Here is a 27,965-nt window from a genome sequence, read left to right as displayed (position 1 = left end):
AGAAGATACGGCAGGAAGCAGTGAAGCTCACAAACCATGATGGCGGAGAAAAGGAGACAGGGTTATGTTGATCCTTAACCTCTCCCCACCACCATTCCTGCCACTGTCCCCCTGTAAATCTAGAAATAAGCCCCAGCCCTACCTCCAAATGTCCTTAATTCCTGAACTTGCTTCCTTCCTCTCTAGACACCATGTAGTTTAGGTCCAGAGCCAAAGTTCTCTAGAAAGTCCGGTTAGTTGGGGCGCCTGGATGGCTCAGTCGATTAAGTGTCTGACTCTTGATTTCGGCCCAGGTCTTGACTGTGTAGAGACTGCTTGGGATTCTCTCTCCCTCTCTCCCGGCCCCTCCCCCACTTGTGCTCGCTCGCGCTCTCTCTCTCTCTCTCTCTCTCTCTCTCAATAAACTTGCAAAAAAAAAAAAAAAGCATTAGAAAGTCTGATCAGTCATTTATGCCTATACTTCCTCTTTAATTCACCAGCGGACTTCCTGCAAGCTGGTTAACAAACCCACTGTTTCACTGATACTAGACTGGCCGTCAAATCTCAGACACTCGATAATCTGTCGTTACCTTCCCCCACACCCATCTCTAGAACAACGGACCCTGGGCATTACACACGTTCACACTAGAAATCTCTATTTCTTGGCTTCTCTGGCTGTCCCCTCGGCCTCTACAGTGTTTCCTTCTGACCCTCTGTGGAACTACTACTGCTCCCTGGAATACAGTTCCAAAGCCCCCTCTCCTCTAGACAGGTTCTTCTTCCCTCAGTGTCCACCTTTACACAGTCTCCCAGCTCTCCAGTCCACACCCACCACCCACACATCCAAACCCCCCGAGACCATCTTCACCTGAATGGAATACAGGCTTGCTAAATTCGACAGATCCCAAACTGAATCTGTCCTCACCGTGTGTACCCAGTTTGTTCCATCCACCTAGAAATTTAAATCATTTCAGTTTTCTCCTCCTCCTAAACAACCTATTTATCCTACCTCTGAAACCTCTTTCCAACCAGTTACCTCTTCTTCATCCACAAAACTATCTCAGGTACTCGTTCCTCTCACACCTGCCGACACTCAACAACTTCTAAGCTCCCTCCATTTATCCCTCATACTAACGCCAGATATTTTTTTCTTGCAAATATGACAGCATTATCCTTTTTTCATCTCTCAATGGTCACATACTCTGAGTCTTACAGAAAGACAAACCTCTTACTAGAGCATAAAAGACCCTCCACGATGCAACTTACGCCAACCAGTTTAGCCTCATTTGCTGTCACTCCTCTACGTGTTACACTTTCATCATATTTAACCTTTTAATTAATTTTTTAATGTTTATTTTTGAAAGAGAGAGAGAGAGAGAGAGAGAGAGAGAGAGAGAGAGAGAACAAGAGAGCACAAGCAGGGGAGCGGCAGAGAGAGAGGCAGACACAGAATCCGAAGCAGGCTCCAGGCTCCGAGCTGTCAGCAGAGAGCCCAACATGGGGTTCGAACTCACGGACCGGAGATCATGACCTGAGCCAAAGTCGGATGCTTAACCGACTGAGCCACTCAGACAGCCCCATCATATTTAACCTTTTATCTCCTCCCTCAAAATTCTGTGCCTTTACATGTGCTTTTTTCCCCTCTGCCTAAAACAGGTTAGGACAGTCCCTGCAACCTTCAGTTGAAGTGTTACCTTCCTTTCTCCCAGGAAAGCTTGATGTAAGCCTCAGAGGGCAGTGGGCTCCTTCTCCAGCTCAGTACTCAGACACATCTCCAAATGGATCTCTACTCCTGCCCCTTCACCCAACTTTAGAATTTTTGGCAAGGATCTTCTCTTATTCTCCATTCAAGTCTTCTCTAACTAGCAGGTTACACACCATGAGTTGAAAATACTGTAAGTCAAAAAAATGTGTTTAATACAACTAACCTGTCAAACATCGTAGCTTAGCCTGGCCTACCTTAAACACACTCAAAGCACTTATGTTAGCTTACAACTGGGCAACATCATCTAACACGAAGCCCATTGTACAATAAAATGCCAAACAGCTCGTATCATTTATTAAACGCTGCACTGAAAGTGAAAACCGGAAGGAAAGATGGTACAGGCACAGTTACTGACGGTTCCTGACCCTCCTGGTCACGGGGCGGGCTGGCTGCCGTGGCCTGGGTGCTGCTGCTGAAAGCCTCACCAGACTTTACCGAGAGCGTCACACCACAGCTACCAGCCTAGGGAAAGACCCAAGTTCAAAATTCAAAGTATGGCTTCTACTGCACGCATATTGCTTTCGTGCCACCAGAAAGTCAAGCAATCCTACGTGGAACTATTGTAAATGGAACCATCTTAAGTCAAACCATCGAAGTCAGGAACCACCTGTGCTTCCAATGCCAACATACATACAACCTCACAAAACAGTCAATCATAATGAGTACCAAGTAAATAAATTCAGGGACTGTCACACAACACAGAAAAGGTTTTAGTGCATCAGGGACCCAAGACAAATACAAAATTTATACTGAAGAGGCTTTAATACATTGGTATGTACACACATACACACACATGCGACCCACGCACTCGTAACAGATCATGTCTGCTTCCACAACAAGCTCATTTCTCCAACCCAATACAACCCTACGGTAATTCTTTGCTGCCGTGTACTGTTCACATGGACTTCAAAGAAACTAATTTAATAACCCATAATCATATAAATTCACATGCCCACAGATATAAAGACAGGAAATTTTTCTGGAAATGTATAAATAAAACAGGTATTAGTGGTTTCAGGGTAGAGCGGTGTTAGAGGCTGAATTGCCCTCCACCTCCAAATTCTTACATTGGAGTCTTAACTCCCAGTACCTCAGAACGTGACTGTATTTGGAAAGAGGGCCTTTAAAGAGGTAGTTAAGTTAAAATGGGATGGCTAGGTTGGACCCTAATCCCAAACGGCTGGTGCCTTTGAAGACTGGGACACAGGCACACACAGAGGGAGGAGCATGTGAGGACCCAGTGAGATGGCAGCCGTCTGCAAGCCACGGAGAGAGGTCTCAGAAGAAACGAGACCTGCTGGTACCTTCACCTTGGACTTGCACAGCCTCCAGAATGGTGAGGAAGTAGAAAGGTTCTGTTGTGTAGGCCCCCCAGGCTGTGATATTTTGTTATGAGAGCCTGAACTAACAGAAGCGGCTTCTAGTGTATAATATTTAAATTGCCTTTACATTTAAAAAAAAAAAATTTTTTTAACGTTTATTTATTTTTGAGACAGAGAGAGACAGAGCATGAACAGGGGAGGGGCAGAGAGAGAGGGAGACACAGAATCTGAAACAGGCTCCAGGCTCTGAGCTGTCGGCACAGAGCCCGACGGGGGGCTCGAACCCACAGACCGTGAGATCACGACCTGAGCCGAAGTCGGACACCCAACCGACTGAGCCACCCAGGCGCCCCAACCTTTACATTTTTTTAAATAAATAAGTTTCCTAGACATGTACATGGAATTTTTTTTATGCCAGAAAGAATTATGTAAAAATAGTGGGATTATAGATATGTCCACCTTCTTCGTGTTGGTGTGTATTTAAAAACCTAACGAAATGCTATCAAATTAAATGACGTAACTGAATATCCTAGACATGAGAGCTGACCATACTCTGACCACAAATGCCACATTTTATCTCACTATTTTTCATTTGAAACAAAACAATATGCAATGTTGTTAAAATAAGATTTTTAATTTCTACCAGCTCCACAAAGGAACTGTTAGAGGTAGACACTGGAGGGGAGCACTGTTGTGAATTACACACATCCCTGGAGCTGAGAGAACTAACAGTTACAAAGCATAGAACAGGCTGAGGTACAGAATTCTCTTATTGGGGTAAAAAGTCATTGTAGCAACTGAGGGGCCAATTATCAGACCCTGTGAGTTAGGCACCCTATATACATTACCACTTAATTCTCAGAACAGCCCAGAGATGAAAATCCCCACCTCTTTTAACTAAGGAAACTTGGGTGCGGAGAGATTAAGTCACTGGCCAGTCATACAATTAGGAAGCAGAAGAGCTGAGACTCAAATCCAAGTTTCTAAGGTCTTAAAATCCCATGCTGCTTGATACTAAGAGCCCCTGAATGCTTAACAAATATTTGTTAAACACCTGCTATATGTGCTTTGCCAGGTGTACAAGACTGAGCCATAACTCAAGTAACATAGGCACTATTCTCAGGAACTAAGAATCTCCTTCACATTCTGTGGCATGTATGTTTTTCCTACCTCTGTAACTAGGTTTTAAAGCTCTTCACAAGAGCTGTAACATAAAGGGAAAAACAAAGAGCTTTGAGTTAGAAACCTGAAAAAGTTCTGGCTTTTTCACTTATATAAATCAACAAACTGGATTCTTCATCAGTAAATAGTTGTGGGATAAGTAATATAGGTGAAAATGCTTAGAAGAGTACCCGGCACACTGTGGATACTAGAGAAATGTTAGTCAATGTGAATATTCATGTATAACCTTCACAGACAAGCAGACCCAGATTTCAAACTCTATTTGGTCAGTGCTAAGATTTCTCCAATGGCCTCTTCAGTATTCAAAGATCCCACTCACCTATCATTCTATCCCATTCTTCTATAGGACATACTACACTTAACACTCAAAGGAGGAAAATTAATACTATGAAGCTTCTTTATAACATACTCTTCCAGACTAATGGTCTCCAAAGTGGAATAAACACAAAACACTTACATGTCCTAATCAGAGGCCTAAAAATGCTAGAACTTATAGGGAATATAAAATTTAGCTTTCCTACTACTTAATGTATGGACTGATTTTTGAAATAAGTTGTGTACATCTATTACAAAGAAAAATGGGGTGGCCTGGATGGCTCAGTGAGTAGAGCACTCAACTCTTGATCTCAGGGTCTGAGTTCAAGCCCCATGTTAGGTGTAGAGCCTACTTTAAAAAAAAAAAAAAAAGGATACAAATGCTGAGGCTATAGATTCAATGTTTTGTTTTTTTTAATAATTTGAAAGAGAGATTTTATTTCATTTCATTTCATTTCATTTTTGAGAGAGCACAAGCAGGGGCGAGGGGGAGACGGGAGGGAGGGGGGAGGAGAGGAGAGGATCCCAAGCAGGCTCCACACTCAGCATGGAGCCCGACACGGGCCCCTGGGATCAGATCTGAGCCAAAATCAAGAGTCAGATGTTCAACCAACTGAGCCACCCAGGCACCCCTAAAATTCTTAATAATAGGGAGAGTAATTCAAATATAAGCTTGGGGACAACTGCTTTAGAGCCACAATTATACCATTAGTTATGGTTTAGTTCCATGTGGAAGCTGTAACATACAGCATATTGTATTTTTATTAACACTAAACACGACAAATAGGCCTAGCAATTTCCCAGTTCTGTGCCACCTATCCTTAAGCTGTTCCTTCTGTCTGGGCACCCGCTAACACCTAACTCCTACACTTCTCAGCAAATATATTCATCTTACCATGTAGTCTTTCCACATGTGCACAGTGAGAGGTAGTTAGTAACCACCCTATAAATCTAAAACTATGAGTTTATAAGTCAAATTATAATACAGAGCTAATATAAGGAATGATGTAGGTAATTTTCTCTTGCTCTAAGACATAATTTCCTTAAAAAGAAAACGATCCTGCTTATCATTATATTCCCCTCTGCACCTCCTGAAGAAACATTCCTCTAGACAAATCTTCCTTTTCTAATTTTTTTTTTTTTAACGTATTTATTTATTTTTGAGAGACACAGAGAGACAGAGCACAAGTGGGGGAGGGGCAGAGAGCGAGAATAAGACCCAGAATCCGAAGCAGACTCCAGGCTCTGAGCTGTCAGCATAGAGCCTGATGCGGGGCTGGAACTCACAAACTGTGAGATCATGACCTCCTGAGCTGAAGTCAGATGCTTAACCGACTGAGCCATCCAGACGCCCCTCCTCTAGGCAAATCCTGATCAGAAAGAATACACTGTATACAATGCATACGAAACTGATTTTCCTTGTATATCTCCACTTAAACCTTCCAATAAGAAGTATTCCTCACAAAAAAAAGACATAGTAAATGTGTACTTACGTTGAGACCTAACACAGTAGACACCCAACAACTGCTCTGACAGTGGGGCAATTCTATTTGCGTCATGGTACAGAAACTAAACAGGGTGACTGACTTCCTTAGAGAATCTGCTGCTTTCAAATACAGAACCTGGAATTTAGAAATTCTTCTAATATCCTACAAAAGTATATTAAAGTGAACACTTTGTAAACAGAGAACTAAATATATATTTTACTGGCCTCCACTGAATTCTCTCTCAACTATGCCTAAATTACCCTGCAAAAAAAAATGTAAATGTATGTCACCTATCTGTGCTCCCACAATCCTATCTGTATCTTCAATACGACTGAAAATTGGGAAGGTCTCAGAACACGTGCATAACTGTGGAAATGGCCCAAACTCATATACCCACAATTTTGTCTGGGACAATGAAGTGTGTAGTTGGAGGGGGGAAAATACAGCGTTTTAAAATATACCTTCTACGATAGCTCCCAGCTACTTCACAAGGATCCTACTTCCCCACTTGCAACTCACTAGTCAGTTACTGGTAATCAACCCTTCATCAATGGTAAAAATGAGCACTTAAAGGCACCGTGTTTAGCAATCTGGCATGCCTTATCTCACCGAAAGCTGAGGGTTTAATTCACTTGCCTAAAGCCAATCAGAACCACCAAACTGTACAAGTCCAAGAAGCAGCATCTGTGCTGTATTTTATGTGAGCGGTGTCCCCAGCACCACATGAGAGGGGGCTGTGCGCCTAAGTGCTCCGGGCCTCCAGCTGATAAGCAGTGGAGTCAGAGCTCAAAATCTGCCAGGTCTGATGAGAAAGAACACACTCACAAATTTAAAGCTACAACGCCTCCCATCTTGAAACTGAAGGATGAACAATTAATCATACAATAAAACAGACATTTCTTGTTACAAATAACCCAGTCATCAGTCTCGTTGGTGAAGAAAGAGAGGGAGGGAGGAAGAGCCAGAATAGTTACTAGCTACTAAAGAGACAAGCAGGAAGAAACAGAAAAGGAAACCCTACTGAAGAATGTGCCTCTGATAAATTGCACATCTGTAGGGGCACAGAGAGATCCAGAGGTACAGAGGAGTTGGGGTGCTTTGGGTTTTCCCACCCCCACCCCCGCTGTCCCTTACAATACCACTATGATAGTTTTATAAAGAACAACCAGCCAGCATTTGGATTAAAATGACACACCCAGAGCAGGAAAAACTATAAATTATGCATCAGATTCTGCATCCACCTGCCCCTACTTGTAACTTTGAAAGACTCCATTTATTTCAAAATTAGAAAACTGATCTCAGATTAAAAATCTCATTAAAATATATGGCTTCGAAAGGTTTAGAATCTAAGGGTACCTGGGTGGCTCAGTCGGTTAAGCGACCGACTCTTGATTTGGGTTCAGATCATAGTCACAACACGGTTCATGGGTTCCAGCCCCAGATCTGTCAGCGCAGAGCCTTGCTTGGGATTCTCTGTCTCCCTCTCTGTGCCCCTTCCCTGCTCACATTCTCCCTCTCAAAATAAATAAATAAGATTTTCTAAAAAAGAGAAATATTTAGAATCTATTGTAATAAGTGTGTATTTTCTTAACACGAAGAGTATTACAAAAAAAACAAACAAACAAAGGATGAGCACCTCAACAGAAAAATGGGCAACGACAAGTCACTAATGGTTACCCAACAGCCACTCCCCCTCACCACTGGTTCTTGCTGTCAGAGACCATCTCCCTTTACAAGGCCTTGAAAGGAAAAGGGTTTTGCTTTCCTGGACTCACCCATACCTCTGACGGGAGTACATGACCAGTCACAGCCACGGAATCTGAGGAAAGTTCTGCTGAGGGCTTCCAGGTAGGTTTTTGTTCTAAATAAAAGAGCGGTGCATGAACAGACTTCGTCTTCACTAGCTGTGGCCACGGGACTACCGGATGTGTGAACTCTGGCTCCCCTCTTCCTCTCACATCCACATCTAACTCCTCAACAGGCCCTTTCAGCTCTACCTTCAAAACGCGCAGAATCACTTTTCTGTCTCCTATCGTCTTCCAAGTCATCCCTCACCCGGCTGCTGCAGTGCTCTCGTGACGGCCACGCCTGCTTCAACCTGTATCCCCTCATTCTCTTCGCGACACAGCAGCCAGCATGAACCTCCTAGAGTCCCAGATAAGGTCAGTCCTCTGCCCCAAACCCCCACAGGTATCTTATCTCAGGCAGAATAAAAGCCAAACAGATCTCACAATGGCCTACGAGGCCCCGTCCCATCGGACTCACTCCTTCTCTCTCCCTCTGTGGCTCGGTTCCTCCTCTGGCTCTCCTCCCCCTTCCTGGACCGTGCCAGCAGCCTCCTGCCTCAGGGCCTGTGCACTCACTACTCCCTCTGACGTGCTTTTCCCCCACACACCTGCCCTTGCGCTCTGACCATCTGAGATGAGCACACACACCTCACTGAAGCCCTCCCTGCTCAGTCCATTTAAAGTAACCCAACTCAGCCTAGCCCACTTATTACTTGAGTTACTTTAATTGCTTCGTTTATTACTCCATTATTCTTCTGAACACTTACCATCTTGTAACACACTATTCATTTTACCTACTTGTTTATCCCCTCCTTTGCCCCCACCAAAAGGTAAGCCCCCTGAGGGCCACAAACATGGTCTGGTTTGCTCGCGGCTATACTTCCCATACTTTTTCATTAGGTGTTTTAAGTCCAGTACAGCTAACATACAGTGTTATGTTAGTTTCAAGGGTACAACATAGTGATTCAACAATTCAATACATCGCTCAGTGCTCATCATGATAAGTATACTTCCTTATATACTTACTTACTTTAGATAAGTAAAGATATACTTACTTTAGATTACTGCCTGGTACACTATAGATGCTAAATAATTATTTAAATGAATTACTCCAGCAGCCATCAATAACAAGCTGAAGATTAAAAAACAGGAAAATGGAGGGGTACTGGGGTGGCTCTGTGGGTTAGGTGTCTGACTCTTGATTTTGGCTCAGGTCAGGATCTCACGGTTCATGAGATGGACCCCAGTGTCAGGTTTTTTGGGGTTTTTTTTCTTCAATATGAAATTCATTGTCAAATTGGTTTCCATACAACACCCAGTGCTCATCCCAACAGGTGCCCTCCTCAACACCTATCACCCACCCTCCCCTCCCTCCCACCCCCACCCCCCCCAATCAACCCTCAGTTTATTCTCAGTTTTTAAGAGTCTCCTATGTTTTGGCTCCCTCCCTCCCTTTCTTTTTTTCCTTCCCCTCCCCCATGGTCTTCTGTTAAGTTCTCAGGATGCACATAAGAGTGAAAACATACGGTATCTGTCTTTCTCTGTATGACTTATTTCACTTAGCATAACACCAGTGTCAGGTTCTGCACGGACAGCACGGAGCCTGCTTGGGATTCAACCTACCCCGCCCCGGCCCCCCCACCCTCCCCTGTTCACACTGTCTCTCAAAAAAATAAATAAGCTTAAAAAAATAATAAAACAACAGGAAAAGGGAAAGCATCTGGGTCCTTGATAATTTCACTGAGCTACTTAATTACACTTGGACTCGTGGTCCTGTAAGGTAAAATTTTATTCATTGTTTAAGTCATTTTAAATTAAGATTTTTGTTGGGGCGCCTGGGTGGCTCAGTCGGTTGAGCGTCCGACTTCAGCTCAGGTCACGATCTCACGGTTCGTGAGTTCAAGCCCTGCGTCGGGCTCTGGGCTGATGGCTCGGAGCCTGGAGCCTGCTTCGGATTCTGTGTCTCCCTATCACTCTGCCCCTCCCCCATTCATGCTCTGTCTCTCTCTGTCTCAAAAATAAATAAACATTTAAAAAAAAAAAAAAACATTAAAAAAAAAAAAAAAAGATTTTTGTTATCTGAAGCCAAAAGGTACTGATACAGAATACAGGTGGACAGTTGCAAAAGAAGAAATGCTAGTGGCAATATATACTCAATTTAATTCAATCGTAAGACATACACATTTAAATAGCCACAAAGTAATGTCATGTAGCAAAAACATAAAAGCTTGATACATACATATCCCACTCGACATGACTCATTAAAACACTAGTGAGGTTTAGGACTTAAAATTTTATACATAGGGGTGCCTGGGTGGCTCAGCTGGTTAAACATCTGACTTCGGGTCAGGTCATGATCTCACAGTTCCTGAGTTTGAGCCCTGCGTCAGGCTCTGTGCTGTGCTGACAGCTCAGAGCCTGGATCCTGCTTTGGATTCTGTGTCTCCCTCTCTCTGCCCCTCCCTCGCTTGTTCTCTCTCGTTCGTTCTCTCTCTCTCTCCCTCCCTCCCTCTCAAAAATAAACAAACATCAAAAAATATATTTAAAGTTGATGAGACTGAGCCACAAAAAGATCAATGATCAGCCACACTCAAGCAGCTCCTAAGTTAGAAGTGTAGAGTCTGAACCCAGGCAGTTCTGTCTACCAAAATCCAACACTCTGCAAACATCATCAGCCAGTGAGCAGAGCTCTCACCCACACTGAATGCGGTCTGCAACACACTTACTCCACCGGTGCCTTTCCTTCTGGCCACTTATTTTACATTTGGGTTCTGACTCATAAGAACTGACAAAAGATATCCAAGCGAGAGTGCCAAACTTACCAGAAAGAAATCCTCTGGCGGAAAAAGATCAAACGAAAAGACAATTTTCAGTTTTCTCAACTGAAAAAAAAATGGAGATAATAATAGTATTTACTTTATAGACTGTTGCGAGGATTAAATAAATTAACACAGCTCACGCGAAGCACTTCAGAAAGTGCCCGGCACACATTAAACGAGCAACAGTCTTTACTGTCGATCATCGCCACAACGATGACGAAGGGCTTCCTAAAGCTGGAAGGGGGAGGAGACTACGGCTAGAAGCGTGTTAGGGGCTTCAGGGACCACCGAAAGAGACAGGACAAGTGCTGGTTTTCATTCTTGGAACAGAGTGCTGAACTGACATAGTAAAGAAACAATTCTACTAGAACTCTCTCTTCCACTTTCGGAAACGTATGCCCTGCTCTGCATATGCGGTTGGAGAAAACACCTGCTCTGTCGTGGGACTGTAAGTCAATACCTCATTTTTGGAGTGCATTTGGTCAGTATCTACTTGAAACATGCACTTTTTTTTTTTTTTTTTTTTTGAGAGGGAGGTGGGGAGGGAGAGAACTGCAAGCATGCACGCCCGTGCACCCACTGGGGAGAGTAAGAGGGAAAAGGAGAGAGAATCACAAGCAGGATCCAAGCTCAGCACAGAGCCCCACGTGGGGATCGAGCTCAGCACCGTGGGATCATGACCTGAGCTGAAATGAAGAGTCAGATGCTTAATCAACTGAGCCACCCAGGCGCCCCAAAACATATGCACTCTTCGATCAGAGAACTTTACCTCTAGGAATTTATCTTCTAGATTATACCCACAAGTATAAATATATAAGGATGTCCACTACGAGTACAAAGATAGCAGTAAAACTAGAGATCAACAAAATGACCCTCAATAAAGGAATGGTTAAATAAATTAGGGTACCTCCAATCTAGTTTAAAACCTGTTTCTCCACAAGGCTCTCTAATGACATGACAATACTGTCTGCCCAAGCTGCCGAAGCCAAAAGCCTAGAAGACAACTTAAATTCTTTTTCTCACTCTCTCATCAAATCCTTTAGCAGATCTTATCCAAGTAGCTTTCAAAACACACAAAAAAACCTAATCACTCTTCTCCTCGACCACCAGCAGACTCTAAGCCCTTCCTACCAAGATTACTCCAACAGCCTTAATGGTCCCCCCCACCCCCCCATTTAAAATCCTCCCGTAGCTTCCACTGCACTGAGAACAAAACCCTGCTCCTCACCGCGGCATGCAGGGCACTGTACGACCAGACCCCTGCTTACCTATCAGACGTGATCTCCTCTAAGTTCACTCCTCACTGTCCCATAACATCAGCCTTTTACTTCAGGAGGCAAGAGGGTCCCTTGAGTATGACACACTCACCCTCGTCGAAGAGCCTTCACAATGAACCCTATTCTTCCTAAATTTTCGCCCAACTGCCTCTGCATCATTTGGGTCTATTTCAGTGTCCTTACTGCAGGGAGACCTTCCTGACTACCCCCGGCAACACACCTCATGTTCTCCCAGCAACATCAGCAGATACTGTCAATACCATTACTATAATGTATTTTCTTTATAGCATTTTCCACGGTCTGAAGTTAATGACAAGGAATGCATTTATTTTGTATCTCTCACCATTGAATTTTGTCCATGAAGGCCAGGGCTTGGTCTCTCTTGTTTACTACTGAATCCCCAGAATCTAGAATATGCCTTGCAATAAAGCAAGCACTTGATTCATAATGGCTGATGAATATTATGCAGCCTTTGAAAAGAGAGAGAGAGAGAGAGAGAGAGAGAGAGAGAGAGAGAGAGAGAGATGTGTACATGCTAAAACAGAAAAATGTCCAACTACACTGTCCGGTGACCAAAGCAAATCACAAAGCAATACACGCCAGATGATCCAACTGTGTAAAACTGAGCATGAGCACATTATGGACAAAGAGAAACACATTTGCACAGAAGTCAAGGAGGACACAAAAGAGACTTACCAGTAATTATCTCTGAAATATGGGGCTGAAGAAGAGGGGAAGGAGGCCTTTCACTTAAGTCATGCTCTCCCCAGCTGAGTATTTTTACCAGCGTGTATCACATGCGTGAGTTTTTTGTGACACCTTTCCTAATCCTCCAAATGTTGTAAAAAGCCCACACACAGTGGGTACTCTCTTTCCTAAAGAGCCTCGCCCGCAACTTCAAGCTCCTAGAATACTTCTACAACCTAGCACATTCTGAAACACTGTATAAGTAAGTATCTGAATACCTGTTAGTTTTTGGTCTAGTCCAGTTTAAGAGCTAAAGAAAAAGTCTCTGGTTCAAACAGCAGATCAACTATACACACTCATCTCCCTTTCATACAAGATTATTTAAACAGCAGTTGAAAACACGTCGAGAAAAAGAAATATTGCTTAAAAAAAGGAGACGTCTTTTCTAAAGAAAAGAAATCATGGGCTGGGGAGAAGTGACTAGTGATCTAGTATGGGGGGGTAAAACAGTGGACTCCTAAATGTCAGAACACAAAAGCAGAATTACCAGCTTCACCCTGAAGTAAAGCCTGTCATTAATTAATGACGACAAGGTCTCATAGCAAGCTCTTGCACTAACTCTTAAATCGCAGTGATACCAGGAATCGGCAGCTATTTGAGAAAAAGCCTACAATATAAATGAGATCAAGATAAAAACAAAAGTCACCCTAGGGGCGCCTGGGTGGCTCAGGCACTTAAGCGTCCAAGTCGTCCAAGTCTTGCTTTTGGCTCAGGTCCGGATCTCACAGTTCATGGGATCAAGCCCCTAGTCGGGCTCTGTGCTGACAGGGCTGAGCCTGCTATGGATTCCCTCTCCCTGTCTCTGCCCCTCCCCTGCTTGTGTGTGTTCTCTCTCTCTGTCTCTCTCTCTCAAGATAAACAAACATTTAAAAACAAAAGAATTCTTGGGCACCTGAGTGGCTCAATCAGTTGAGTATCTGACTTGGGCTCAGGTCATGATCTCACAGTTGGTGGGTTCAGGCCCCACAATGGGCTCTGTGCTGGCAGCTCAGAGCCTGGAGCCTGTTTCAGATTCTGTGTCTCCGTCTCTCTCTGCCCCTCCCCTGCTCATGCTATGTCTCTCTCTCTCTGTCTCAAATATAAGTAAATGTTAAAAAAAATTTAAAAAAAGAATTCCCCCTTAAAAAAAACAAAAATTGGGGCGCCTGGGTGGCACAGTCGGTTGAGCGTCCGACTTCAGCCAGGTCACGATCTCGCGGTCCGTGAGTTTGAGCCCCGCATCGGGCTCTGGGCTGATGGCTCGGAGCCTGGAGCCTGTTTCCGATTCTGTGTCTCCCTCTCTCTCTCTGCCCCTCCCCCGTTCATGCTCTGTCTCTCTCTGTCCCAAAAATAAATAAAAAACGTTGAAAAAAAAAATTAAAAATAAAAACATTTCAAAGAGATCCAAGAAGATTATGAACCCATAAAATGAGAAAAGAATGGCTGGTATTGGGGTACAGGGAGAGAGAATTCCTGAAGATTTAAGATATGACTGCCAAACTAAAATTGAAGTCTAAGAACAGGAAATACCCACAAGGACAGAACAAAGAGACAACAGGATGGGGGAAGGGGGCAGGAGCTAATTCAGGAAGTCCAACAACCAACTAAAAGGAGTTACAGAAAGAAAATAAAGGTATCCAAATTGGTAAGGAAGAAGTAAAACTTTCACTATTTGCACACAGCATGATACTATATACATATATCCCTAAAGATCCAAGCAAAAAAATACTAGAACTGATAAATGGATTCAGTAAAGTCACAGGATACAAAGTCAACATACAGGAATCTGTTGCATTTCTATACTCTAATAATCAATCAGCAGAAAGCGAAATTATAAAAAGAATCCCATTACAATTGCACCAAAAATAATAAAATAGCTAGGAATAAACTTGACCAAGAAGGCAAAAGACCTGTACACCAAAAACTGTAGAACACTAATGAAAGAAATTAAAGGTGACACAAATGGAAAGATATTCTATGCTGGCTGACGGACTGGAAGAACAAATACTGTTAAAATGTCCATACCACCCAAAGCAAACTATAGGGTTAATGCAATAAATCCCTATCAAATTAACAATAGCAGTTTTCACAGAACTGGGACAAATAATCCTAAAATTCATATGGAACCACAAAAGACCCCAAAGAGCCAAAACAATACTGAAAAAGAACAAGACTGGGGATATCATAATCTCAGACTTCAAGATACACTACAAAGCTGTAGTAATCAAAACAGTATGGTACTGGCACAAAAACAGACACAGTGATCAACAGAACAGAATAGAAAACCCAGAAGTAAACCCACAACTATATGGTCCATCAATCCATGTAAGGAGGCAAGAATATACAATGGAAAACAGTCTCCTCAACAAATGCTATTGGGAAAACTGGACAGCTACATGCAAAAGAATGAAACTGGACCACTTTCTTATACCATATACAGAAATAAACTCAAAATGGATGAGACCTAAATGTGAGACCTAAAACCATAAAATTCCTAGAAGATAACATAGGCAATAATTTATTTGATATTAGCCATAGAAAAATTTTCTAGACATGTCTCCTGAAGCAAGGGAAACCAAAGCAAAAGAAACAATTGGGACTACACCAAAATATGAAGTGTTTGCACAGTGAAAAAGCCATTAATAAAACAAAAAGACAACCCACAAAATGGGAGAAGGTATTCACAAATGATATATTTGATAAAGGGTTAATGTCCAAAATATATAAAGAACTTACACAACTCAAGACCAAAATAAACACGAATAGATCCAATTTAACAATGGGCAGAAGATACGAATAGATATTTTTCCAAAGAAGACATACAGATGGCCGACAGACACATGAAAAGATACTCAACATCACTCATCATCAGAGAACTGCAAATCAAAACCGCAAAGACGTATCACTCCACAACTGTCAGAATGTCTAAAATCAAAACCAGAAAAGTCAACAAATGTTGAGGAACCCTCAAGCACTGTTGGTGGGCATGGAATGCAAACTGGTGCAGCCACTGGGGAAAACAGTACAGAGGTTCCTCAAAAAAATTAAAAATGAAATTACCATATGATTCCATAATTCCATTATTCCATTATTTACCCAAAGAAAACAAAAAAACACTAATTTGAAATGATATATGCTCAACGTTTATTGCAGCATTACTGACAATTAGCCATGATATGAAAACAACCCCAGTGTCCACCTATCAAAAAACAGATAAGATGTGGCACATAAATACAAGAGAACATTATTAGTCCATTAAAAAAAAAAAAAAAATGAACTCTTGCCATTTGCAACATGGATGGATCTACAGGATATTATGCTAAGTGAAATAAACCAGAGAAAGACAAATACCATACAATTTCACTCATATGTGCAATTTAAGAAACGAAACAAAGAAAAAAGAGACAAACAAACAACAACAACAACAACAAAAGCACACTCTTAAATATTGAGAACAAACCCCTAGAGTGGAAGCATGTGAGAGGCACGGGTGAAATAGGGGATTAAGAGCACACTTATCATGATGAGCACTGAGTAATGTACATAACTGTTGAATTATTACACAGAACACCTGAAACTAACATAACACTGCACACTAATTATACCTGAATTAAAAAATAAATAAAATTTAAAAGAAGTTACAGAAGGAAAATGAAGAGATAATTAAAGTAATAAGAGTATTTCCAAGAACTACAAAACATTAGTCGTTATAGTTTAATAATAATGGAAAGAAACACATGTAGACATCTTTTACAGATTTCAACTTATTTTTTAAAGATTTTATTTATTTTTTTATCCTTTTTTAATTTTTTTTGTTTATTCACTTTTGAAAGACAGAGAGCCACGGCACACAAGCAGGGGTGGGGCGGAGAGGGAGGGGGACACAGAATCTGAAGCAGGCTCCAGGCTCTGAGCTGTCGGCACAGAGCCCAACGGCACAGAGCCCAACGTGGGGCTCGAACTCACAAACCACGAGATCATGACCTGAGCCTAAGTCAGATGCTCAACCAACTGAGCAACCCAGGTACCCCTAAAGATTTTATTTTTAAGTTATCACTACATCCAACATGGGGGTCAAACTCACAACCCCAAGACCAAGAGCTGCACATTCCACTAGCTGAGCCAGCCAGGTATCCCTGAGCAATTTCAATTTAGAAAGGACAAACAGAGCTCTAAGGAGTTTCCATGGAGAATGACAAAACACATTACTCAGAAAGGAACAAGAATCACAATGTATCAGACTTCTCCTCAGCAGCAACAATGGATACTAGAATATCTCTGAGCAATGTCTTCAAAAGCTCTGAGGGGAAATAGTTTGCAACTTATTTTGGCTTGAATAAAATAATACCACTCAACTATAAGGGTTAATAAAGAGTTTTTCAGATATGCCAGGATTAAAAAAAAAATTATCTCCTACATACTCTTTCCTAGAAATTTCCTAGAAATTTATGTGATGGATTCACTGCATTAAAACAAGGAAGTCACTTAAGAAAGAATAAAGGTCCAGTTAACACTGAGCAACATGCAACATGTCTAGATGACGCCTAGTCCAAAATGAAGAAAGAGGACTAGGAAAACCTTTCCTCAGGGAGAAAAGTACTCTCATCTATAAAATAAGAGTGATTAAAAATAAACAGCTGGTAAAGCTGAAAACATGGCAGAAAAAATAGTGACAGATTAAGAAAAAAGGCCAGAATCAACTCAAAAACCAAGAAACAATACAAAAAAATGTGTATCATATTCTTGCCTCTACTAGGAATGATATTTAAATCATCACAGACACTATTCATTGATTTTCAACTATTAAAAACAAATCATAGGCAAAGTATAAAGGAATACAGAATATAGATGTTCTCAACCTTGACAATGCCAAAGTAGAAATCACAGATACAGGGGCTTAAAGGGGGAGAAAAAGATGAAAAGTGACAGTAGTAATAGCCTCAATTTTACTATTTGGGAAAGTAGGATGGTCAACCCATCTTAACACGAAGAAAAGTCTATTATATCACATACATTGCAAAGATAAGAGTATGTATTGAGGAAGTAGATGCAAAGGAGCCAAATCTGTATTTATCAAAGCAGAAATCAATCTAAAATTGATATATCATAAAATAAGCTTCTCAGACACAATAATACCACACAAAGAAACAATTTAAAATTTTCCTTTGGGGAGTGGCACAAGGGTTTTTGACCTTTATTATAAGCATTCTGGTCTGACTTCTTCCTTTTTTTTTTTTTTTTTTTTTTTAGTACTTATCAAATTTTTTTTAGAGAGTGGGAGAGAGAGAGAATGAGAGGGAGACAGAGAATCCCAAGCAGGCTGTGTGCTGTCACACAGAGCCAGCTGCCGGGCTCGAACTCATGAACCCTGAGATCACAACCTGAGCTGAAACTAAGAGGTGAACATTTAACCAAGTGAGCCACCCAGGCCCTCCTGACTTCTTTCAACTATACACTTATATTACTTTGTAAAAAACTTTTAATGGATGTAAGAAAAACTCTCAAAGAATACTGATCTTCTCATGAAAAACACAATGAGTAACACATCCAGCCTAAATTTTTCCTCATAATATATAAAACTTCCTTTTTTCCCTAATACTCCTAGGTGCCAGGTTAAATAATTTCTGAGCCTTTAAAACTATCTTTAGGGTCACCTGGGTGGCTCAGTCAGTTAAGCATCCAACTTTGGCTCAGGTCATGATCTCATGGTTCATGGGTTCAAGCCCTGCGTCAGGCTCTGTGCTGACAGCTCAGAGCCTGGAGCCTGCTTTGGATTCTGTGTCTCCCTCTCTCTCTCTCTCTGCCCCTCCCTCGCTCACACTCTATCTCTCTCTCTCTCAAAACTAAAAACATTTTTTTAAAAATAAAAAAAAATCTTTATAGGTATTAATAGATAAAGTCAAGCTCCAAGATGCACATATTACTATCATCAAAATTATTGGACCATCACTCCATATCTAAGTAAAATGTAACTTAAATTTAATTCACAGTACTTTAAACCAAGCCAAAATCTTCCATATATGCAGTTTCTCAATTTTAGTATTTATTTTACCAAAAATACAGAAATGTGCCTTTAACACCTTTTTTCTAGATTGCTTTAGATTTTATTGCTGTTAGCAGCACACACAAGAGCATTTCAAATTCACCAGACCTAAATTTACTTCAGTTTTCATTGCCTTTTCCTATGTGCCCTTCATAAGAAATATTTAAGTACTACAAAATTTATCTCATTTAGTTTTCTGATCTGTCAGAGACCTGAAACGGAAAAGACATTTCTTAATGTTTATATATGTAACTCAAGATACAAAAGGGAACAACTTATTTATTACTATTCAAAACAGATAATTTATTTAAAACAAAAAATGTTGGTGCAAAACGATAAAATAATAGATTGGTAGCAGGACCAAATACAGAGGTAAGACCAAATTCTAGGAGAAACATGCCCAATTTTAACCTATAAAGGGAGATTCAAGTGATATCAAAAATGGCAATAGGAAAACCTTAAAGATTTAAAGATTAAGAAAGGTGGGTTTTTTTCCTGTTTATGTAGGTGGTGGCTTCTTTCTATAGGGAGAAGGCAGCTGAAAGGGAGGCCTGCAGCATTACGGTTTACAGCGTTTTGTTGCAAGAAACACAAGTTTTTCCTCGATAGAAAGCATCTAAAAACTAACTGGGAATTACTCCTCCAAATACAAATTACACTGTGTGGAAGCCTCACATAATGACCACATCTTCTTTAACATTGTAGTGTGTCAGCACCACAAGTTAAACACCACAAATTTGTGCAGCTGTTCTCAGGAAAAACAGGTTTGGGTCCACTTCTCCATTAGGAGCCAAATGGCCACAGTGGCCCACAAGACACATTTCAGTCAAGTCACAGACCCACTTTTCCATTATCCAAGCAATGTAAGGCTAAGAAACATTAACAAATAATTTACCAAACTCCTCCCAACCCAAAATATAAGAAGCTATCGCATATTTTGACATCTTAAGGAAATTCTATTTTTCTTGTCATTAAAATGAATCAAAGGAAAAAATGGTTCAGTGCTCTTCACTAAGGCATTAGGTAGCTTAGAAAGAAGACATTATATCACGTTGGCCTTTTATTTTACACTTTTCATAGGTCTAAATGTTAAAACCGTGCATAAAAAAACTCTGCAACAAGAATAATGATTTTTTAACAAGGATGACACCTTACATTAGAAGCAGTAACTGTTTATTCTAAAGTATACAATATCAAAAAGTTAAAATTCAAATTTATCTTGTTAGAATACAGTGTTTCCAAATCAACTGTCCTTACAGAAAATAAAACACTTATTTCATTATTATTTAACCTTTAGAAAAATGGCCAAGCAGGACTTCCCGCCCTTGGTTTAAAAAAAAAAAAAAAAGATTTCTATTTGTAAATTAGAAACTGCTCCTTCAATATATAATAAAAATTATTCTAGAAGTAGTTTATCCCACTTAACATATACTACAAGGTTCTGTAAGAAAAAACATAACTAATGCCACCTGAGATTAAATGTTAAATACATTAAATGCTATATTTAAATATGAAGTATCTTAGAATAAGTAAGGTAATGTAAGTAATAGGTAAAATGAGTTTAGTTGTGAACATAATGAAGTTAACCCTTTACTATCACAGTTTTACTGAAAAAAAAGAGAGTATGTATTTAATTCATCAAACCGGTTTTCTCCCAGCTTAAAACAAGTTCCCTAAAACACTTTAGCTACGTAATAGTTTGGCTCTCTTTAAAATTTCTTGTAATTAAATTCTAGCAGAGTACCAAAAGAGAGATGTTAATATGCTAGTTACAAAAGTAAGGATTTTACTACTTCTTTTTTTTTTTTCCTTTTCTAACTGGGAATTAAACACACATGAAGAAATACATTGAAAATCCTCAAACTAGGAATGAAATACTTGAGTCAAAATGTTTTCTCATAGCATTTTCAAATTATATAAATATCTCAAAATGTGTTAAATTCATATTACCATTTAAAAATGTTAAGAGCTTTGTCTAGTCTTATGTACACACACACACAATTTATACAGAATTGGAATCAAAAGGCTTAATTATTCTAGAGTAACTAACAAACCGACTTAAGAAACTAAGTGAACAATCTTGAGAACCAAGAAGGCAAAGATATTGCCATTACTCTTCTATCAATTAGAATATAGAACTTTTATGTCTTGTGTGTTCTGTCCTGATTTACAAACCTAAACTGGATTCCGCGATGAAAATATTCATCTCAATGTCCAGTGCCATCACATTTAATGCTTTGATACAGTTAAACACAAAACAGAATTACAACACTTCTTTTAGCTTTTGTCTTTGTTTATTTTCACGCGTAAGAAGCCAAGCCAAGCCCTCCTCCGGAATCAGAGGCAAAACTACGATCCTCTCCGAAAAGAAACGAAAAGTTTCCACCCTTAGGGCATTGGGGGTTCTGGCCCTTTTTGCTGTCATTTTACATTTCTGTCCCTCCACCGTCTTCCGAAAGCTGCTGCCAGGCCCCGATCACCGATCAGCCAGCCATATTACCCTGCCAGGTCCAATGCCACTCGATAGGAACCCTAGGAGCGGCCCCATCCCCCTCCGACAGCTCGACCCAGCAGGCAGGCCCCGCGGCCCCCATCGGGGCCGCGCCGACCGACCCCGCCACAGCGCGTTCAGGACGCAACAGTCGAGCGTCACACTCTCTCCTGCAACTTGTCCTGCGGCTCTGAGACCTGCGGCCACACACACCCACCACCACACGCGGGCACAGACCCACGCTCCGAGCCGAGCCCAGCCGAGCCGAGCCTACGGGAGAGAGGAGGGGAAGGAGGTGGAGGAAACAGCGCGAGCGGAGAAAGTAGATCCGTGCGTAGCAGGCGCCGCAAAAAGGTGGGATGGATTTCTCCAAGGCCCAGATCGGGAACCTGGCTACAGACGCCCAACAGAAAGCCCTCCAAGTTAACTCTCTGCTCGCCGTTTACAGGAACTCTCCCCTGGGCCGCTTGATTTCAAGCAAACCGAGTCCATTTTATTACTTTGCATTATTTAATGAATTTTGTGGGGAGGAAGAATATAAAACAAAGGGAAACAAACTCGTCTTGTGTCATCTTGCGTCAAAACGGTTAAGACCTTACATTAACCCTATCGGTAAGTCTCCAAATCCTTTCTCCTCTAGCATCTCTAGAATGAGGTCAAAACGGAAATATTAACCACCTAAAATGGTCTTCAGTGTCTACCAAAAATTTCCCACCCAGGTCTCACTCTCAACTCACAGCCTTTTTTTCCCCATTTAACAAAGGAATTTTTGCTAAGACAATTCTACTTAAGACGGTGCAACCATTTTTGCCAAATTTTTTCCTCTTTTTATTTATAGATGTTTATCTTTTTTTTTTAAATATATGTGTGGCTTTTTTTTTTTTTTTAAACCACCCTTTCCAAACCTCAAAACAAGCATCTGTAATTACGGACAATTACCCTCCTGCTTGATAAACAAACGATTCCACTTTTCCTTCTCAAACTTTCGAATCCTCTATGAAGCCGGCCAAGTGTTTACGAGTCCTGGCACCGAACAAATAAAAAGAAACATTATGTAACTGTAGTCCACTTCGGTTGTTCTAATAAACTAATAAGCTTCAATGATGATTTAACAGTAGTCTTGGTTACCAAAAAACCCTTATTTTCAAATAAACAAATATTATAAACACTGTCAATGGGAGTGAGGGGTTAGCAGGGTGAATGGCAGCCAAGTATGTGACTTTGTTTCCACACAGGCCAGGGCAACAAATTTATTTTTTCAGGTCTAGTATCCTGTAAAATCTTACCAACTCAGATTATAGATCATCATCTTTCATATACTATTCTCCAAGTCTAAAATGTTACCTAATTCTGCTAAAATTCAGAATAAAATTGACAGAGTAAAGATTTAAACCATAACCAAGAAAACAGCCCTTCTACAAAGATGCTGACTTCATGACCAATACTTGTGTGCAGACAGACAGACTGCAGAGAAACACAAGTTTTTTGGTCAGAAGCAAACAACTGAAAAATATGTCTATTCTTTTATTATAACAAAGTCCAACAATGTCATTCCAATAAATCATCTATAATGAACTGTGAAATTATTTTAAATGCTTTTAGAAGACACAAGGCAAAACAGTTTCTAGTTTTTATTTCCACTGTAACAAAATAGGTTTCAAACATGAATAGAATTCTACCCATTTCAATTCTAAGATTTTTATTCTTTTTTGAATGTTTTTTTCTTATTTTTGAGAAAACTATGTGAGGGCAGGGGAGGGGCGGGGCAGGATCCCAAGTGGGCTCCGTGCTGACAGCAGTGAGCCCAACATGGGATTCGAACTCACGAATCAGGAGATCATGTCCCAAGCCCAAGTCAGATGCTTCACCTACTGCATCACCTAGGCTCCCCTCCAAGATTTTTATTCTAATTAAATTTATAAAAGTCTTTTAGAAAATGTATGGACACACAAAACTTTGTCAAAAGTCAAAACTACTAAGATTTGACAAAAATAACTATATTTGGAGAAATCATTTCTATTATCATCAATTAACAGACTTCCTTCACTTAATCGTTTTGGTTTTGAAGCAAAAACAAAGATGCTACAGGATGGCTTATTCTATGTAATGGAATCTTGCCAGCAGCAGAAAGACTAATCAAGTACCATTGGCTTTAATTAACTTATCACTCCCCCTCATCCCCCTCATGGTTCTCTTCACTTCCCCCACAACTTCCCCCAAATCCTAACTATCACCTACAAAAGCAAGCTACAGAAAACAGAAGCACAGTGCAGTCAGGTACTTCGTACAAGCAGGGAGCTGCTCTTCGGTAGCTGCCAATATAAATATTAAGGGAGCAGGGTGCTTGGGTGGTTCAGTCGGCTGAGCATCAGACTCTCAATTTCGGCTCAGGTCGTGATCTCACAGTTCTTGAGACGGAGCCCCGGGTAGGGTTCTATGCTTACAGCGCAGGGCCTGCTTTGGATTCTCTCTACCCCCCTCCCTGGCTTGCACATGTGCTCGTCTCTCTCAATAAATAAATAAACATTTTTTTAAATATTAAGGAAGAAAAGCAGTAAAAGTTAAATGAAGATATGAAAGGTGTGATGGTAAAGAAATAGAACCACTTTGAATTTATGTAACATGTTTATCTGTGACTCTCAAAATCTTCAACCATTTTTCCTTAACACTATGAAATAAGTTAACTCCTCGATATTTTTAAGAAAAAAGATAAAAGAGAAGGTTCATTACTAGTCTTAGGTTATTTAAAAAAAGAAAAAAAAAGGAGCAATACCATGATTAAAACTTGAAGGAGTTTCTCCTCCCAGAACTACTGTACCCTACTAACTGAAAATGGGATTGAACAAAAAGTTCGCTAAATGAAATGCTTTAGGGACGCCTGGTTGGGGTGGCTCTATCAGTAAAACATCCAACTTCCACTCAGGTCATGATCTCACAGTTCACGGGTTCGAGCCCCACATTGGGCTCTGTGCTGACATCTAGGAGCCTGGAGCCTGCTTCAGATTCTGTGTCTCCTTCTCTCTCTGCCCTTCCCCCGCTCAAGCTCGTTCTCTCTCTCTCTCTCTCAAAAATAAACATTAAAAAAAAAGTGTTTTGACTTTCCAAAAAGTCTAAAATCCTAATAGCGTTCTTATTCTAATCTATAATTATTTTTCTTAATTCTCTTAAGAACTGAATAAAACTGAATAACTTACACAAAAGATAATTTTCTACATAGCAAAAGGAGGCAAACTACTTACATCAAATACCTTAAAATGTTATATAAAGAGCTTAAATTAATAAGAAAATATTAAGAATGCCCCTCCTGCAATAAACTAGGGGCAAAAGATGACTGAGCGATTCACAAGAAATATTAGTAAATTTCAAGAATTTTCAATATCCTACTATTCAACTAAGTAAAAAATTAAAGCTGAAGTACAGATTTTCAATTACTAAACTAAGAAGATAAAAGTTTTAATATACTATACATGACAAAGGTTCAGTAAAACGTCCTAACACACATTGCTGGTGACATTAAAATCTGATAGAGCCCCTCTGGGGAGCATTTAAAATTTTTAATAAAAATAGTTCCTATTTAGTAGGAACTTCACTGAGTAATAGGCACTGTTCTAAAGGTGCTCTCCTCAATTCCCTCAATAACCTGAGACAGGGATTTTATCATCATCCCCATTTTTTTTTTTTTTAACTTTTATTTATTTTTGAGAGACAGAGAGAGAGCACAAGTGGAGGAGGGGCAGAAAGAGAGAGAGACAGAATCCTAAGCAGGCTCCAGGCTCTGTGCTGTCAGCACAGAGCCAGATGTGGGGCTTGAACCCATGAACTGTGACATCATGACCTGAGCCAAAGTCAGATGCTTAACCAACTGAGCCACCCAGGCGCCCCTCACCATCCCCATTTTATAGGTGAGTAACAAATACAGAGAGATTAAATAGTTCATACAAAGTCCCACAAATAGAAAGTAACAGAGTCAGAATTTGACTCATCTCCGTGGATCAAGATTCATAAGCTGCTTCTTACCTTTAAGCTAGTGATCCTGGGGCACCTACGTGGCTCAAGTCAGTTAAGAATCTGACTGTTGATTTTGGCTCAAGTCCATGATCTCACAATTCGTGAGACTGGGCCCCACACACTGGGCTCTATGCTGACAGTTTGGAGCCTGCTTGGGATTCTCTCTTTCCCTGTCTGCCCCTCCCCTGTTTGTGTACTGTCTCTCTCTCTCTCTCAAAATAAAATAAACTTAAAAAAAAATTAAGCTAGTGATCCTGCCTATGGAAATCTGTCCTATAAAAATAATCCAAAAATATGAAAAGGACTTTATCTACAAAAATGTCTGCCAAAGCACTTTATAATAATAAAAAATAATAATAATAATAATAATAATAGGTAGAGAAATACAGGTGACTGAGGGGTGTTTACATCAGTCGACTCAATGGAAAATTAAGCAGCTTTCACAAATGTTATGAAGACTGACAACATGGAAATATTCTTTCACATGCTAAGGCAGAAAGTAGGTTACAAAAATTCTGTATATACCATCATTAATACAATGAAAACAAAATATGCACATGAAAAAAGTCAGAGACAAAGCAGATCAAAATAATATTGCTTTTGTTAGAGTGGCACGAAATTGGGTGAATTTTTATTTCTTTTTCTCCATGTTCCACATTTTCTGTAACAAAAATATATCTTTATACTGGAAATACCTGAAATAACAGATTTCTAGGATTAGAAATCCACAGGTTCTATGATAGAAGAAATTCAGACTCAAACTGAAAAAGACAACAGCATTTTAATATGTTTTAGTAAACATAAAGATAACATAGTTATATTTCAAATATTTTAGAAAAGAATTATAATCTCAATCATGGTAATTATTTTTTTAATATTTATTTTTGAGAGACACACAGAGCATGAGCGGAGGAGGGGCAGAGAGAGAGAGGGAGACACAGAATCCAAAGTAGGGTCCAGGCTCTAGGCTCCGAGCTGTCAGCACAGAGCCCAACGTGGGGCTCGAACTCATGAACTGGGAGATCATGACCTGAGCCGAAGTCAGACACTTAACTAAATGAGCCACCCAGGCACCCCTCAATCATGGTAATTTTTAACTAAACAAATTCTGTTTTAGCCAAAGTTTAAATTAATGCCAACCTTTCACTATTATCCCAAAGACCCTGAAAGAAAAAGCCTACATTTGACAGCAGCCTCTTAATAACACAGGTAGGTTAAAAGTTACCATGAACTGGATAAGGATTCAAAAATACTAGGACTGGGGGGCGGGAGGGGGGTGCCTTGGTGGCTCATTTGCTTGAGCGTCTGGCTTCAGCTCAGCTCATGATCTCACAGTTCGGGAGTTTGACCCTCACACTAGGCTCTCTGCTGTCAACATGAAGCGTGCTTCTGATCCTCCTCCCTCTCTCTCTGCCCCCCCCCCCACTCGTGCTCTCTCAAAAATAAACAAACATTAAAAATTTTTTAAAAAAGGAATTGGACTCGGAAGTATAATAAGATCTCCTAAAGAAAGATCTGATATAGAATTCTGGTGATAAACCCAATCTAAAAATAATTTTTAAAATTTGAAATGATCACTAAGTTCTTTACGCAGCATCATTTCCAATGGCAGCCCTGGCAAATATCAATAATCTCAGGACACCTGTCACCAGTGCTATGCCACTGCAGCGCTCCCACGGTCCAGCTACTTTGCACAGAACAGTTCCTCCCTGACCCAGGGAGAATAAACCAAGATAAAGGAGCTCGACAAAAAGGGTTAGTTGGAGGAGGAAATCGTCACTAAAGAGGACAGTAAGTGGGCTGTATAGCAAAGACAAAGGAAAAATAAAAGCAGAGAAGTTAGGCCAGCAATAGAAAGGGAAAATAATTCCTGATTTAATTAGTTACTTTAAGAGAGAAAAAAAAATCTGTATTTTGGTGTATTCCCAACCTTCATCACCCTTACAAAAACCAAATCCAACAAAAATGTAAACATAAGGATATCAACCACTTTGCACTCTGTTTCCTGGGGACACAATGCTGAAAGTCACAGTCTGATCCATCACCTCCTTCAGCTGCGTCCTGGCTTACCTGCAAAACTCTTGAGGCTCAGAATAGCCATGGTCAGTCTCAATACTGCAACACAGGGTTTGTCACAAATACTTCCTTATTCTATCCAAAAAACTGAGGTCTGTGAAACTTTACTTGACAACAAATTACAACAGTTACGGTTATCCCTGGAACAAACTCACTTCCACTCACTTGCATTTCAACATGCTTTCGTGGGTAGAATCACAATACACACTCTGAAACGCACATGACCCATCCATCAAATCTGTTAATACTCATGCATTAATTAATACTCACTTTAACATCACCTGTCAAGTGATCTCCTAATAAGGAAAAAAGCACTGATGCTGTGTTTACTTCCTAAACTGTTCCCTTCAAGGACTCAATTTTGAGGAGATAAAAACCTCCATCTCCTTCCGCATCCAAGAAACTTTCCTTCAGAAGGTCCTCTATTTTTAAGAAAAAGCTGTCTGTCTGTCTGTCTGTTTAAGTGGGCTCCACACCCAACATGGGGCTCAAACTCAGGACCCTGAGATCAAGAGTCGCACACTCTACCATCTGAGCCAGTCAGGCGCCCCAGAAGACAGTTTTTTATTTGGGGGCCTATTAACCTCTACAAGGCTTTTGGATAAGCTTCAGAGGACCACTAAAACCTTCCCTTAAATTGTACAAAATTTGCATACCTATATTCGTGTATGCTTTCTTCGGAGGAACG

The 27,965-nt window shown here is 40.5% G+C and overlaps 1 protein-coding gene and 2 long non-coding RNA genes across 20 annotated transcripts in view; all 3 read right to left on the bottom strand.

Moving 5' to 3' along the window:
* KMT2C (lysine methyltransferase 2C) overlaps positions 1–27,965 on the bottom strand; it is a 285,986-nt gene that overhangs the window by 242,320 nt on the left and 15,701 nt on the right. The gene's annotated exons all lie outside the window — the stretch shown is intronic.
* On the bottom strand, positions 1,371–4,784 carry LOC131508700 (uncharacterized). The gene is made up of 2 exons (XR_009260109.1): positions 3,423–4,784; positions 1,371–3,187 (listed from the first exon to the last, which is right to left on the bottom strand). It is a non-coding gene; the product is annotated as an uncharacterized LOC131508700 (long non-coding RNA).
* Positions 20,842–26,626, bottom strand: LOC131508702 (uncharacterized). Its single transcript, XR_009260111.1, has 2 exons — positions 25,897–26,626; positions 20,842–22,216 (listed from the first exon to the last, which is right to left on the bottom strand). It is a non-coding gene; the product is annotated as an uncharacterized LOC131508702 (long non-coding RNA).

Source organism: Neofelis nebulosa, chromosome 4 (genome assembly GCF_028018385.1).
Source record: "Neofelis nebulosa isolate mNeoNeb1 chromosome 4, mNeoNeb1.pri, whole genome shotgun sequence".
Classification (NCBI taxonomy): domain Eukaryota; kingdom Metazoa; phylum Chordata; class Mammalia; order Carnivora; family Felidae; genus Neofelis; species Neofelis nebulosa.
The sequence above is the reverse complement of the archived record's forward strand: the minus strand, read 5'-3'. Positions and strand labels throughout refer to the sequence as shown.